Source organism: Neolamprologus brichardi, chromosome 2 (assembly GCF_056152115.1).
Source record: "Neolamprologus brichardi isolate AB-2024 chromosome 2, ASM5615211v1, whole genome shotgun sequence".
Lineage (NCBI taxonomy): Eukaryota > Metazoa > Chordata > Actinopteri > Cichliformes > Cichlidae > Neolamprologus > Neolamprologus brichardi.
The window spans coordinates 580,912-595,352 of record NC_142105.1 but is presented as its reverse complement, the minus strand read 5'-3'; positions in this window follow the sequence as shown (position 1 = coordinate 595,352).

Below are 14,441 nucleotides of genomic sequence, written 5' to 3'. Positions count from 1 at the left end.
AGGCATGCTAATGCTGAATGCTGGGATCACTGTGAAGTAGAGGGAGATTTGCTTTGACGTGTCTATACCACTATTTCATTTTCTGTCTTCGTGTTGTGTCAACTTGGATTCGAGCGGTGCCAGCTGCTGCTGATCTGCTCATTTGCTGCAGGAAAAGCTCGACTCCTCAGACAGCATCTACACAAATGTGTTTGTGTCATTATGTACTTTTTTATTGGCGAAGCATTCTGATAAGATCATCTCCCTGTCACGTCGTGACATCTATTCATCTGGTTTCTTTACACCAGGGAAGGAGTCTTTCCCAACTGGACCGCACTAAAGAGATGAACTCGATATTCATTTGATCTGCATGTTTTTACAAATGTCACACTTTATACGCGTAACCTCAGTGATGAAGTGCTTCAGTGTTTTGCCCTGATGAAGTCAGCTGACCTCCTTGCTTGAACATGTGATGATGAGGAGAGCAGGAGGTGGAACCCTTCATCAGGGGCAGAGAAAAACCTCCTCTGAGACGTCGACTTTTCAGCATAACTCCACGCAAACCGGCACGAAGACGTCTGATACTCGCCCAGTTTGCCCTTCAGTCTAGTTTCTGGCTACAGCTTAAGCTCATACACTAGTCCTAATCTTTGGACTGTCCCCAACCCCCGGACCGTGGACCGGTCTGTGAGCCGTTTGGTGCCGGGTCCCAAGAGTTGAGGCTCAGGTGTGAAATTGATGGTTTTCAGGGGTTTTATCGTTAACTCGGTTTCCCTGGGTCTTTCCCGTGTGTTAGTTGTGTCTTATTTTGAAAGAAACGCGTTACCATAGCCACCAGAGAGCATTAAGGCCCAGAGAGGAGGATGTTACTCTCAGCGTTGGAGCATTTCAGGAGGACGCTGCTAATAAAGTTACACAGTGAATTCATGTTTATGATTATATTTACAAAACCCCACAGTTTTTGTCTCGGTCGTGTCGTTTTATTTTGTTGTATTTATCCGCCACACCTTAAAGTCCGGTCCGTTGGCGAGCGCTGCTTTACGCCTTTATGCTGAACACCCTCTGTACTGTGTTGTAGATACTCGGGGGAATGAATGAATAACACGGCCTCAATAACATCAGTTCTGTTGTACCTTTGAGAAGACGATGCTACATGTTGATGTTGGTGTTCCAGTGTAACTAATTCTTCTCTCAGTGAGATCAGTTTACAGCACACTTACATATTAGTGTACTTAATAACCCAAAAGGCGAACTTTAAAACCCGATCACCCCAGACTAAAGAAGCAGGTCGTACGTTCATCCTGTAGCCTTTTCTCAAATGTCAACTCTTTCATGCACATCAGAGGGGAAGAAAAACAACAAAACACAAAAACAAACCGTCGCTGTATTTATCCCAAATTGTAGTGAGCTGTAATGACATCACCACTGTGTCTGCTATGACATCTTAATTACATGCCAGACAGCGGTGGCTGATCTGGCATCTCTGCGAGCTGCTCCAGTATGATTTATGATGACAAAGATCACAGCGTGGCTGCAAAAGGATAGAAGACAAAGAGCAAGAGAGTCTGCCTGGGTGCAGTGCAGTGTGATGGAGGAACGCACACACTGAAAGGAGACGTTTCATTTTAGTCGTAATCAATGTCTCACCGTAGGATGTGTGCGATACACGGGCAAAGGCACATCGACATACCACAGCACTGATAGCAGCTGTTTTTGTGACCACTTCCTCGACCCTGGCAGTTCTGGCTGATGACTGTTGGTGGCTATCAGAAGCAAAGCTAGCGGCTCCAAGGACGGCGTGCAAGTTTAAATCAGCTTTTTCACAAACAATCTTTTGATTGCACTTTGCATGTAAAACAGTGTGTAAGCACGCTGATACAGTCCTGACAGCACCACCCGGGGATTTGAACCCCAGGAGACATCACGCTAATCAAGCGTAATTATATTACCAATTAGTCATAAAAACAAAAAGTTCATTTCAATAAATTAATAATCCGACTGGAGCTGTAAGGAAACGAACAGTTAAGTTACGGGCAGGACCGAGTACTTTGTTACATTTAATAACAAGTAACAGATTAATATACGAACACATTAGTAGTTGTGCAGCAGGTAAGGCCAGGCCAGTGTCATGGTCTCCCACACTTGCTCTCTCCCTCATCAATCAGTGTGTGCTTCACCTGAGTCTCTGCTCTCATGTTTGCCTGCATACTGTACTCACCTGGATGCAGCTGGGCTGATCATGATGAAAACTTTCCTTTTTGCTAAAGCATATAGTTAGGGCTGGACCAGGTGACCCTGAATCCTCCCTTAGTTATGCTGCAATAGACGTAGGCTGCCGGGGGATTCCCATGATGCATTGAGTTTTTCCTTTCCAGTCACCTTTCTCACTCACTATGTGTTAACAGACCTCTCTGTATTGAATCGTATCTGTTATTAATCTCTGTGTCTCTTCCACAGCATGTCTTTATCCTGTTTTCCTTCTCTCACCCCAACCAATCACAGCAGATGGCCCCGCCCCTCCCTGAGCCTGGTTCTGCTGGAGGTTTCTTCCTGTTCAAAGGGAGTTTTTCCTTCCTACTGTCACCAAAGTGCTGCTCATAGGGGGTCATATGATTGTTGGGTTTTTCTCTGTATCTATGAAGCACCTTGAGGCGACTTTTGTTGTGATTTGGCGCTATATAAATAAAATTGAATTGAATTGAATCATGGTTGACCTGCTGAAGATGGAAGCTTTTCCTCACTTACTCCTGGATTGTTGCACCACATGCAGCCTGGCCCCTTGCTTTGTGTGTACTCACCTGCCTTTCTGCTGCGCCCAATCATCAGAGCCTGAACTTTTACATCTGTGTTCTGTGCTTTTGTCCTGGTCCTGCACTTTGCATAGCACACAGGGCAACCTAGTTCAAATATAAAACACTTATTTAGTTAATATATTAAAAAGTGCAGTCAAACTAAAGCACGATCAAACAGTTGGAGGGAGAACAGTTGTTATACATGGTTCATAATTACAGATTTAACGCTGTAATCCTGTTTACCAGCAGCAGCCATAAAACCACCAAGCAAATGAATTCATTGTTGTGCACAAGCAACAGGCAGAGAACAGAAAAGGAGCATCTAAATGTGCTGGAACAGCTATTCTAAACACATAAATGCATTTTCTACGATCTGCCAGCAACACGAGACAGAGAGAGGATGAACGGGGCTGCAGGTACTGCTGCTAATTAAGCTCTGATAAGGGAGCTAGAGGGGGTGTTAAGGCTCTCCCCACCACAGGATCCATTTACACCATGGTTGGTTCTGCTGTTTGCTTCACTCTCGAGTTTCTCTTCAAGATAAAAACACAGTTAAAGACAAACAAGTGAACAAAGAGGAACATGTAACAGCTAAAGAGGCTCGTTCAGTTGTTCTCTGTCGCTGCAGCTTCTGCTCTCAAACATGTTTGACTGGGTCAGTCGGGTTAGCAAAGCTTTCTGTGTAATTAGCTGATTTCTTTTAAAAATATAGCTCTTTGTGAAGTGTTGATGAGGTCTGACTTCCTCAGTATGTCGCTGACCTTCGTCTCTCGAGACACTTTATCAAATGTTTGCCAAAATAAGATGAAAATTATTTCGGAGCACCGCCTTTGCTTCGGCTTTTTCAAGGATTAAGCAACATGAACGTCTTCCTGCTGTAAGTGCAAAACAAGTCTGGGAGAATAAAAAAATCAAAGTGTTGATAACGAGCTTTTTCCACATGAAAAACTCTGAGGAAAGGTGACATGAATATTTAGCAAGATGAACAATGTTTTATCGTTTAGCTCTGGAGTGCATTCAAGGTTTTGTTGCTCGCAGCCAACATCTTTGAATTGACTCATCAGTGGTGCATCAAAGGCAGCAGCAGTGACTGAGGAAGCATTAAAAGCAGATCTTTAGAGAACGATGGTGGGCAAAGGAACAACGTGGAAATCTGCAGAGTGGCAGGGAGCCAGCTTCCTCCAGACTCAGAGACTGAAAGCTGCCGTATGTTTGCTTGTCCTTGCATCGCCCTCAATGAACCAGATAATCGGCAACATGGAAGATGCCCAACAGAGGTGTGTGTGCAGCACAGAGACTGGAAGGCTGGGAAGTTACTGTAGTGTAAAAATGCATATTCATATTTAGCATGAAAAAGACTCGTGAACAGACTGCACAAACTAAAAGTTAATTAGAAGTCTGAGAGGGCGAGGGATCCTAAAATAACATATGTTGCCATTTCTTTATGAATATTCATTTTTATAATCATGTTTATAGGTGGAAGAAATGTTTGCACATTATGAACTAACTCAGTGGGTTTTTATGTTCTGCAAGGCTCCAACGTGGGACAAAGGAACCTTATCATCCATTCATTAACCGTTAATTTATCGACTTCTTCATTTGATTGTCAACATGACTGCAGAGAATGCAGCAGGCTGATTAAGGTTACAGTTTGCAAACCATAATGCTGTAAATGATTTTACAAGCTTTCTTTGTGTGTCATCAGAGAAAATGTCCAGGCTGCTTCATTTTGGAAGTCTTGTCTATCAGAACTTACAACAAATTGATAGTTATTTAAAAAAATCTGAAGGGTTTTATGATGTTTTAACCCTTTAAGACCTACCATAGAATCAAGTCCGCCAGAGCTTATATTATATTTTTACCTGCTGTGGAGACATTTTTGGGAGCATTTCAAGTTGCTATACATCAATACAACCATTACAGCCTAAACTTTAAGAATATGTCTGCATTAAGTGCATAGTAATTACATAAATTGCAAAAAAGTGCAATAAACTCGTTTTTGTTTTTTTAACATATATTTCTAGTTAGAGAAATTTAAGAGGCTTATCCCTCAAAACTGTAAATACAAAAAAGTTGCACAAAATAGTTTCCCACCACAGGAAATTTATTTTGAGTGTTTTCATAGTTTTATTTTTGAAATACACCAATTTTTATATACTGCAGGAAAAACAAAAATAAATATTATAATGCAAATTTGCAAAAAAGCAGCATATGCATCAAAATAAACTATTTCCAGCAGTGCAATATGAGTCCTAAGCATCCCAGAAACCACACAGAAAGTCATAAAGTCAAACATAACTTTTAAAAACACCAGTATAGGCTCATGAGGCCCTGATGGTAAAAAAAAAAACTACCGCGAAATGACGTCACTTCCGGCAGGTCATGGCGGACATGCGATAGTTCGCGCTGACGTCTATTCCAATGTAGGAAGTGTTATGAACAGCTGATCGGATCGGCAAAGCGTGTTTCTGGAATATTATGTTTTTGTTGCTGCAAGTGCTTTTTATGCAGTTTTTGCAAAGCTATATGTGGAAGGAAACTGTGACCGAGGACAAGCTGATGGCATAAGATGTAAATACAACTCCTCCGGTTTCATATGCAAAAAAAATTATTGCGCTAGCTGACGTGGTTGCAGAGCTACCGGGATTTAAAAATAGTTACGCAAAACAGAGCGTGCCCACTCTGACCGGTTTTAAAGGGTTAATGTACTTGCAAGTTATTTGGTTAATATGAAAAGGAAGTGCCTGATAATACGGTTTTTAGGGTTTTCCGTTGGAATTCCAAGGGAGCTGAGCCAATCGGGAACAAAGTGCATGGTGCCACCTGGTCAGTCAGTCGGGGAAATGGCTGCACAAACCCAGCCCCATGTGGAGTCATATCAATCAATCAATCAATCAATCAATCAATCAAGGCTTCATTTGCCACATGCAGGTTGCCCTCCAGTGAAATGGACTCTGTAGGCAAACACAAAGGAGCCACTGCCCTCCCTCACAGACCACAACTTCCTCTTCTTAACACTTCAGTATTTTCTTGCAGTTCGAAGGATTCCTGTTGCCACAAACTCTGTGAGGAGATTGAAACTGGGATGTGCTGCCATCATCATCATCGCAGCGAGGTCTGTGCGCTGCCAACCAGCACTGGCTCACCAGTCACACGAAGGAAAAGAGTTTCTTCAGGTCTGGGAACAAGGATGAAGTTGAGGAGTGTGAACTGAAGATGAGATGTGAGATTCTGGGTAGTTGCTACTGTCATATTCAGTGCTGCACGGTGGAGTTAAATGCAGGACTCAGTTAATTAATTATTGCTGTGCTATGCACACATCTTTTCAAAATCTTGTCAGAAGAAATGTCTTTGCTTCTTCCATTCGACCAAAGTCCAGTTAACAACATCAAAGACGTGTGGGTGGGGTGAAGCTGATCACGGGCACTGATCTGGAAATCATCAGCAGAGTGGTGCAAAGCCTGGACAAGACCAGTGAGCTCAACTGGTTCACTACTGGAACCACGTTGCACTAATCATGTCCTGCCATCAAACCATTCTGCAATGTCCCTGTGGGATTGATAAGGTTTATATCTGACTACTCAACATGTCACATGTGCACTATTTAAGCACTACGTGACACTTTTCAATGGATTATGCCCGTCGCAACCGACTGGCTTGGAGTGAAAACTGTGCAGATAGCCCAGTCTGAGGTTGCTGACTGTGAAGACTCAAAGGATCGCTGATTCATCAGATCAATTGTACGTGGACAACTGGACTGAATGATTTGGTTTGGACCTGTGGTTTCACAGGGAGACATTCGGTAATCAAAGGTAGGAGAAACATGGAAAATGTTGGAGCGTGTGTTAGATTCGATCATTGTTGGTTGCTTAAATGTGCAACCGTAACTAGTGCATTAGTAATGAGTGAGTGAGGCAGGTAGGTTGTTGGGTGAGAGGGGAGGGGGAGGGTGTGGGTGTTAGCGAGGCCCCAGGCACCGCTTCTCCACAGAGACCAATCTGGGGATTGAACTAGACGCTGCTGCTCCATGTGGAGGCTTTGCAAGCCTGAGGTTAGCAGACACAGGTGCATGCACAGACAGGTGAGCAGAGCCACATATGTAATAAACACGAGCGTGAGATAAAGGGGGGGTTTGTGAGCATCATGTGCAGGTGGAGAATTCCTGCTGAGTGCCAGTGAATGTCCACTCTTATTTTTCCTACATCCATTTTTCCCTCACACGCTGTCTTCAGCCTCGCATTTCCACACAATACAAACTATAGACCAAATTGTTGACGCCCATCCTGTCAGTGAGGTTTAAACCTGTCCTCTCCCCAACAGCATTATAGTAGAAGCTTCTAGTTTCCTGACAAACTTCTTCTCAGTCTCTTTAAGACTAAATAGATGTGGCTCTGATATCTTTAAAGCTGAGGCAAATATTTGGAGGTAATAATTCATTTTAGGGCATTAACTGAGTTTTATGAGTTTATTCAGTGTACAGAGCTCAAGGCTGCGTCCCTGCACACAAACAGACGCTGCCCGTGACTCTGTTGGCCGGGCAGCTCAAACAGCTTGGATGTGGGGCACGTGGTAGTTTGTGGGGAGAGACTGTCTGTTTCTTTCTCCCTGCCGTATGGACGCACAGACTGTAAACAGGCTTTCGCAGTGGTGGTTAAGCCTGCAAGAGTACACACATGGGCATGTATAGGCACACACTCTGGTTAGCTGAAACATGGTCCTTTGGCCTCTGTTCCACCACAACGAGCAACATTGGCTCTGCTGCTTTGCCTCGGACCTTCGCCTTCTGATTGCTGGCTTGTCAGTCGTCCCTCCACAAACCGCTCGCTGGTCCAGTGTCTAGCCCTCTACACGAGTGAGCATCTTCTCTGTGTCTTTGTTTGAAAACTAGCATGCTGGTCTTAGTTTAGATCACAGATGGTCCAAACGTGAGCTCCACAACACCATGTTTGACTGTCACACCAGCTGTGGAAACATGCCCCCTCCTGGCTTCCAGGCTGTCTGAGAGATGGCCTGGTGGCCCTAACCACCAATAGACAACTCCAAAAAAAGATTTTCCCAAGCTGCACGAGTCCTCATCAGCCATTCAAATGTCATATTTTCAGTGATACCTGGAAAGACTTATCGATTTCATGTGCGTAACAGCATTGGCACGATTAGTTCATCGCTGACGCCCCACACTTCCACAGAACTGTTCCCTGTTGTTCATTTACAGCTAGGCTGGTAATCTGTTGGTGTTGCCTCAGTTCAACACCGTGGATTTTAAATCAGGTAATCAATATCCGACTGAGGCATAGACTTTCATCTTTAATTTTATATCTTTTTGAATCTCACTCCCCCATTCTCAGAGGCTCACAAACTAAAAAAAATATTCATCACAAGGATTTTGATTGTTGACAGAAAACCTGCAGTGAGTGTCTGCCTGAGGTCAAGAACCCATGGATGCCATGAATGATGTGTTTCCTCTTGTTTGTGGGTCTTTGTGTTCAGTTTTGAAAAGCTGTTCTACTGGCTTCAAATCATTTGACTGACGCAGCCACTGAAGAATATCCAATTTATTTTCCTGGAGAAGCTGTTTGGGTGCTTTTGCACTTTGATTTGGGTCATTATCCATTTGCACTGTGAAGCTTTGTCAGTTCAGTTTTGCACCGTCTGGCTGAGTCTGAGCAGAGTCTACCCCTTCACAGCTCACTCTGCCACTTCTATCAGCAACCACATTATCAACAAAAGCTATTGGCCCAGATAGCACAGATGTGCGTGCCATAACATCGCCTCCACTACATTTGACAGATGTGTTCTTCAGGTGGTTTCTTCCCCTCCTTCTCCATACTTTTGTCTTTCTATCATATTTTTACTGCATTTGTTTTTATTACCATGATTATTATGATTAATTATTACATTAATTTTTGAGTCACAACTATGAACGCTCTGACATGTTTTCTAATGTGTCCTTGTTGTTTTTCAGGCTGATTTACACCATTTTTATTTACATCCAGGTGTCTCGACTGAAGAGCTCAACATGGATGCGTCTCTGGAGTCTTATCGACTTGGTTTGGTTTTGTGAAGCTGTTCTTCTTAATTGTGGACATGATTCTGTTATCTTGCACTCTTCTGCTGACCTGGTCAGATTGTTCCTTTGGCCACTACCTGATACTTTGGGTTTTTGTTGGTTTTTCAGCCTTCCTAATGTGCAATGATATAAAATACAGATGCAACACAGTGGATTTTAAATCGGAGCCAAAACTACAAAAAATTGTCTTTGCCCAACAAATAATGGAACCAACTGTGTTTGGATCATAACATAACAGAGAGCTATTTTTGCAGGAGCTTTTGACTGTCTGCCCCCTTCCATCTATTTCACATCAGGTCCAGTCTGTGACGTCAATCCTGCCACCAAGAAGTATCATAATATAGAAAAACAAGGCTGTGAGTCTCCTACTTTGACTGTATAAAGGAATGATGGTCAAAAAAAAGACATGTTCTTCAATGAAAAATTAATTTATACATGAAATATTGTAAAAGTTCAGAAATGTCATTGTTCAGTACCTGGATTCAGCAATAAATCATAGCTTTCAAGGTAATATTTATGTGGTTGTGTTATCTAGTGCTTTAATCATGTTATAAATTAATCATGTTAGCTCAGCTGAAGGCTGTCCTGATTAAAAAAGCAGTTCATTTGTCAGCAGAGCATCAGGCTTTGCTCATTTTCATAAAATGACAAAAATAGTTTTCTTCGTCTGTGAACTGAAGTCTGTCCCATCTGGGAAACTGCTGAAAGGTTTCTTGGTGTGTTTTTCACAGAACTGCATAATCCGGCTCTGAGCAGGTAATAAACGGACAGGTGAGCAGCCTGGGAGCAGAAGTGAGAAGACAAGTGTATCACGAAACACTTTCAGTATCAACGGTGAAATGGTGACTTAGCTGAACTCATGAATAAATTATATTCATTTAAGTTAAATTCATCTGCATAACACAATTGTTAAGTGTGTGGTTTTTGATTAATCCGAAATATTTGTGAGACAGGAAAAAGGTGCTTGATGTCATCTCAAATGTGGAAAAGAACTTTTTTCCATTAAACATGGAGAATTTGGTCATGTGATATTGTGCTATACAAATAACAACATTCAATAACAATCACCATACTCACGGTTGTGTCTTGCTAGTTGCTGTGTTATTGTTTTTGATGTCTCTCAGCAAAACCTCTGAGTGAATCTCTCCATGCATATTGTTCATGCATTGCTAAGTGAGCCCATAGCTGAGCCAGCTTTAACAATGTGGGAGATGAGAGCTTCTGTTATCCAGTCGCTGCAGGGTCACCAAAAGGGGAATCTCACAAATTATTATAACTCCAAATATGACACCGTCACAACATTTAAGGTGCCTTCCAGGAATGCTACCAAAACCTGCTGGTGGCCACATAAGCACTGAGTTTATCAAAATCATACTGATTTGTCTGAAAGTAGAACAGAGTCACAAAGTAAAACAGGAGTGAAGATGGAATGGATTATTGTGCAATAAGCTGAGCCGGATTGTAGGAAGTGATGAGAGAGGTCAGGAGCCTGCTGCTATCTCACAAATACCACACACACACCGATGTGTGTATGAGAGTGCCACAAAAGACACACGATCCCTGGTAGACCTGGGAAAGAGCTGCAAAGTGGCCCTGCTGTAAGAAATTTACAATGCTTAGCATGGCAGTGTAGTCATGATAGGGTCCTAGATCAGTGACAGCGTTCAAGGCAATGTGGTACCGGGGATTACTAGAACCTGACAAGGGTCTAAGGACTTAGAATGAGCACAGGTGGGCCACAAAGATACCAACATACATCTCTCTCAAGATCTGTGTTTATAAAGACTCTGGAGAAAGGAGATTAAATGGTTGATATAAGGAGAATTTGGTGTCCAGTGGATTACCTGGGAGTGTTGGTCAGTCTGGGTCACATTCATCACAAGAAGGAATATGTAGCGATCATGGCTGGCAAAGCTTTTATTGGCTACATTGTGCTGGAGTTAAGTGATCTAAACAGCAGCTATAGAGGACAGCTCACTGATGTGACTGTGGAATTTAAAGTTTAGATTAAAATATGGTGATTATGAGCTCAGTGTTGATATTCAGCAGCTGTTTCAGTCTGCAGAACGCAACACAAATTATACTGAAGTGATGCTTAAGCTGTAAAATAATTAGTAGCCTAATTACGAGAAATCCTCTCATATTAAAACAACCTCTGGTGTGTGCAGAAAGACAATATGGCAGCTTAAGTAAAACTAACCAGAAAAGAAGACGGAGAGCCAAAGAGCCAACGAGCCAACGAGCCAAAGAGCCAAAGAGCCAACGAGCCAAAGAGCCAAAGAGCCAACGAGCCAAAGAGCCAAAGAGCCAACGAGCCAAAGAGCCAAAGAGCCAACGAGCCAAAGAGCCAAAAAGCCAACGAGCCAAAGAGCCAAAGAACCAACGAGCCAAAGAGCCAAAAAGCCAACGAGCCAACGAGCCAACGAGCCAAAGAACCAAAGAACCAACGAGCCAACGAGCCAAAGAGCCAAAGAGCGAAAAAGCCAACGAGCCAAACAGCCAAAGAGCCAACGAGCCAACGAGCCAAAGAGCCAAAGAGCCAACGAGCCAAAGAGCCAAAAAGCCAACGAGCCAAACAGCCAAAGAGCCAACGAGCCAAAGAGCCAAAAAGCCAACGAGCCAAAGAGCCAAAGAGCCAAAAAACCAACGAGCCAAAGAGCCAAAGAGCCAAAGAACCAACGAGCCAACGAGCCAACGAGCCAAAGAGCCAAAGAGCCAAAGAGCCAAAGAGCCAAAGAACCAAAGAACCAAAGAACCAACCAGCCAACGAGCCAACGAGCCAAAGAACTAAAGAACCAACAAGCCAACGAGCCAACGAGCCAAAGAACCAAAGAGCCAAAGAACCAAAGGAATGTGTGCCGACTGTACACCCACTACACACATGACTGCACCCACACCCACCCAAGAAATTCCACTGTGACGTTTACAGATGACTCAGCAGTGGTCAGGCTCATCACTGGGGTAGCTGAGTGTGCACACAGGAGAAGCAGATCTACCCCACAAGATTCTGAGAAATAGCGCCAAAGAGCTACTGGTGTCTACAGATGCTCTGTTGAAAGTATACTGGTGTATTGTACCCCAGTGTGGTTTCCCAGCTCCACTGACCTCCGGAGGGTCATCAGCACAGCGCAGGAGCTCATCTACTGTGTTCTCCTCTCCTTAGAGGAGCTCCACAGCTCCCACTGTGGCATTCAGCCTGCAAGAACACATCGTACCCAGCACATCACCTGCTCCAGCCGTCATCTTTAGGAAAGCAGTACAGGACAACTAAAGCTTAGACAAAAGAGCACTCTTTGTTTTTCTGGGAGCTTGAGGGTCCTGCGCAGGATGTTCCTAGGACTGCGCTCTTCTGGACAGAGATCTCCAGTGTTGTTCCTGGGATCTGCTGGAGCCACTCACTCTATCTGGTGAGGGGGTCACTGCCCCGAGTGCTCCGATTGCCATTACTCCTTAAAGCAGTTAAGGGACTGTGTATAATTTTTGTTTTTCTAAAGTTGGCTATTCCCACTATAAGAGGAGAATTAGAGCAATTTGATCGAACCTGACGTCGTAATGTTTTTCATTTACAGTACAACAGTAAGCCTTTCTTAACAATTGCATATGTGTGGAGCAAAGGTTTTTGGTACACAGTACTATGAGGTCTTCAAGGTGAAATGGGGTCTGATTAAGTCCGTGTAACAAAGAAAAGAAATTTAAGCAGTCGGCAAAATAGTTTTTCTTTTGTTTCCTCACTAAAAATGTTCAGATACGGGCCCAACTGGTCCCAGCTTCCTGGCATTTTGCAGAAGCAGCTTCCAGACAAAGCACATCAAGTATTTCTGGTTTCTTACTGTAACGGGAGAACCCAATAACTGCACATCACTTCCCTTGTTTAATAAGATGCTTCTTAAATTAGGACTCATATTAATTTCACCTAAACATACAGATTTATAACAAGATTTGAAACACTGTGTCAAACAGATGTATTACTGTTTTCATCAGTATGGTTTGTCTGAGCTACAGTGCTGGTGGTTTGACATCAAAGACTGAATCATGTTAGCTAAGCGCTTTTGATAACTGGACAGCATTTATTTGCATTTACCTTGAATGAAATTATACTGGGATAGTGAGTCCAGCAATCCATCCTCTGTACAGCTCTCTGTGCTGCAGCAGGAACATTTGCTGTGTGCTCCGCCTCGTCCTCCAGCTCTGTTGGCACAGACAGAGCCACAGTGATGGCAGTGGTAATGAACCCTCCCTGGCTTCTAACCTCCTCCATATTAGCTGGGCAAACACAGGCAGACTTTTGGCTGCCACTCTCCTACAGTCTCCTAACAAGCTGCATCGATGCCCCCTGGCTGCCAGCCACAAAGCGATGGACCCGCAAATGTTGCATCTTTATCTGCTGTTGGAGAAAAAGCTTTCCCCCGTCTCTGCTAGAAGCCACAAATGTTTATCGCCTGGTTTTCCCAATGTGCACGGGTGGAACAGTAAACGTGAAATTCCACGCCACGGCTTCCATCGACCCCACGGTGTTGTCTCTCCATCCTCGTCTCTGTTTCCTGGCCTCTGGCCAGCACTGAGTCTCATTTTTCCACTGTTACAAGCCCCCATTGCCCCCGCCACCTAAAACCCTGCCCTTACTCTGTTCGTGAAAGCATCTCCTCGCCCCCAGATGCATTCTGGTCATTTTCTGTGTGGTTTGTTTTGGCAGCAGCTCAGTGAGCCATCACAGCCATTTAATGGCTGGGTGCTCCCCGGCTCACTGTGTTGTTTCTCACATTGCCAGAGTCTGTCACTCCAGACACACAGCCTGCGCTCCTGCAGCCTCTGTAATTGTTGCACAAACCACTGCAATAACGTCAGCTTTTATATATATATATAAGACTATAGCAGTGCTCCATCTTTTGTTGTCACTCACCATGTGGCTTTGCAAAAAGAAAAGCAAAAACTTTAGTTCATAACTGTGTAATTCAGCAGCATTTTGCATTAACAGCCTTGACAGTGACACAGAGTGCTGTGGCCTCTGCAGCAGTGTGTTAAAGCTACAGTAACAAACCACAATATGCACCGAACATTTCCAAACTCTCTTAACTCGTACAGGTTGAACAAACTTTGGAGATTACGAGTGACAAACCTGCTAGTACATTTAAATCTGGATTAGTCTTCATCATTAATCAGAATAGACGGTAACATATTGGCTGACCTTCTATTAGGGACAGGAGGATGCCTACTAGCCATATCTATGTGAGTGATTACAGCTTATAGCAGCCATTTAATGCACTGATAAGAATCAAAGTAGGTGCATTTTAATGAGGCTTATTTCAGGTGTGCAGTTTCCAGGTTATCAGCAAAGTTGATAATCGCACTGAGTACTGAATAATCAAGTAAACTCCAAGTGCACAATCCTGAAGCAGATGTAATATTTTCAGCTTCAGACAAAATGTATCAATCTAAGTATAGAAGCGAGCGGAGCAATAGGGGGTGTTGGCATGCTGAGAAAAGCTGGCAGTGTTTCAGCTGAATGATGGATAGATCACATCAGATCATAAAGTCGACGCTGTCATGGATGCTGTGTGTGGTCTTTAGGGCAGGGAGGAGAGAAGGATGATGTGAGACGTCTT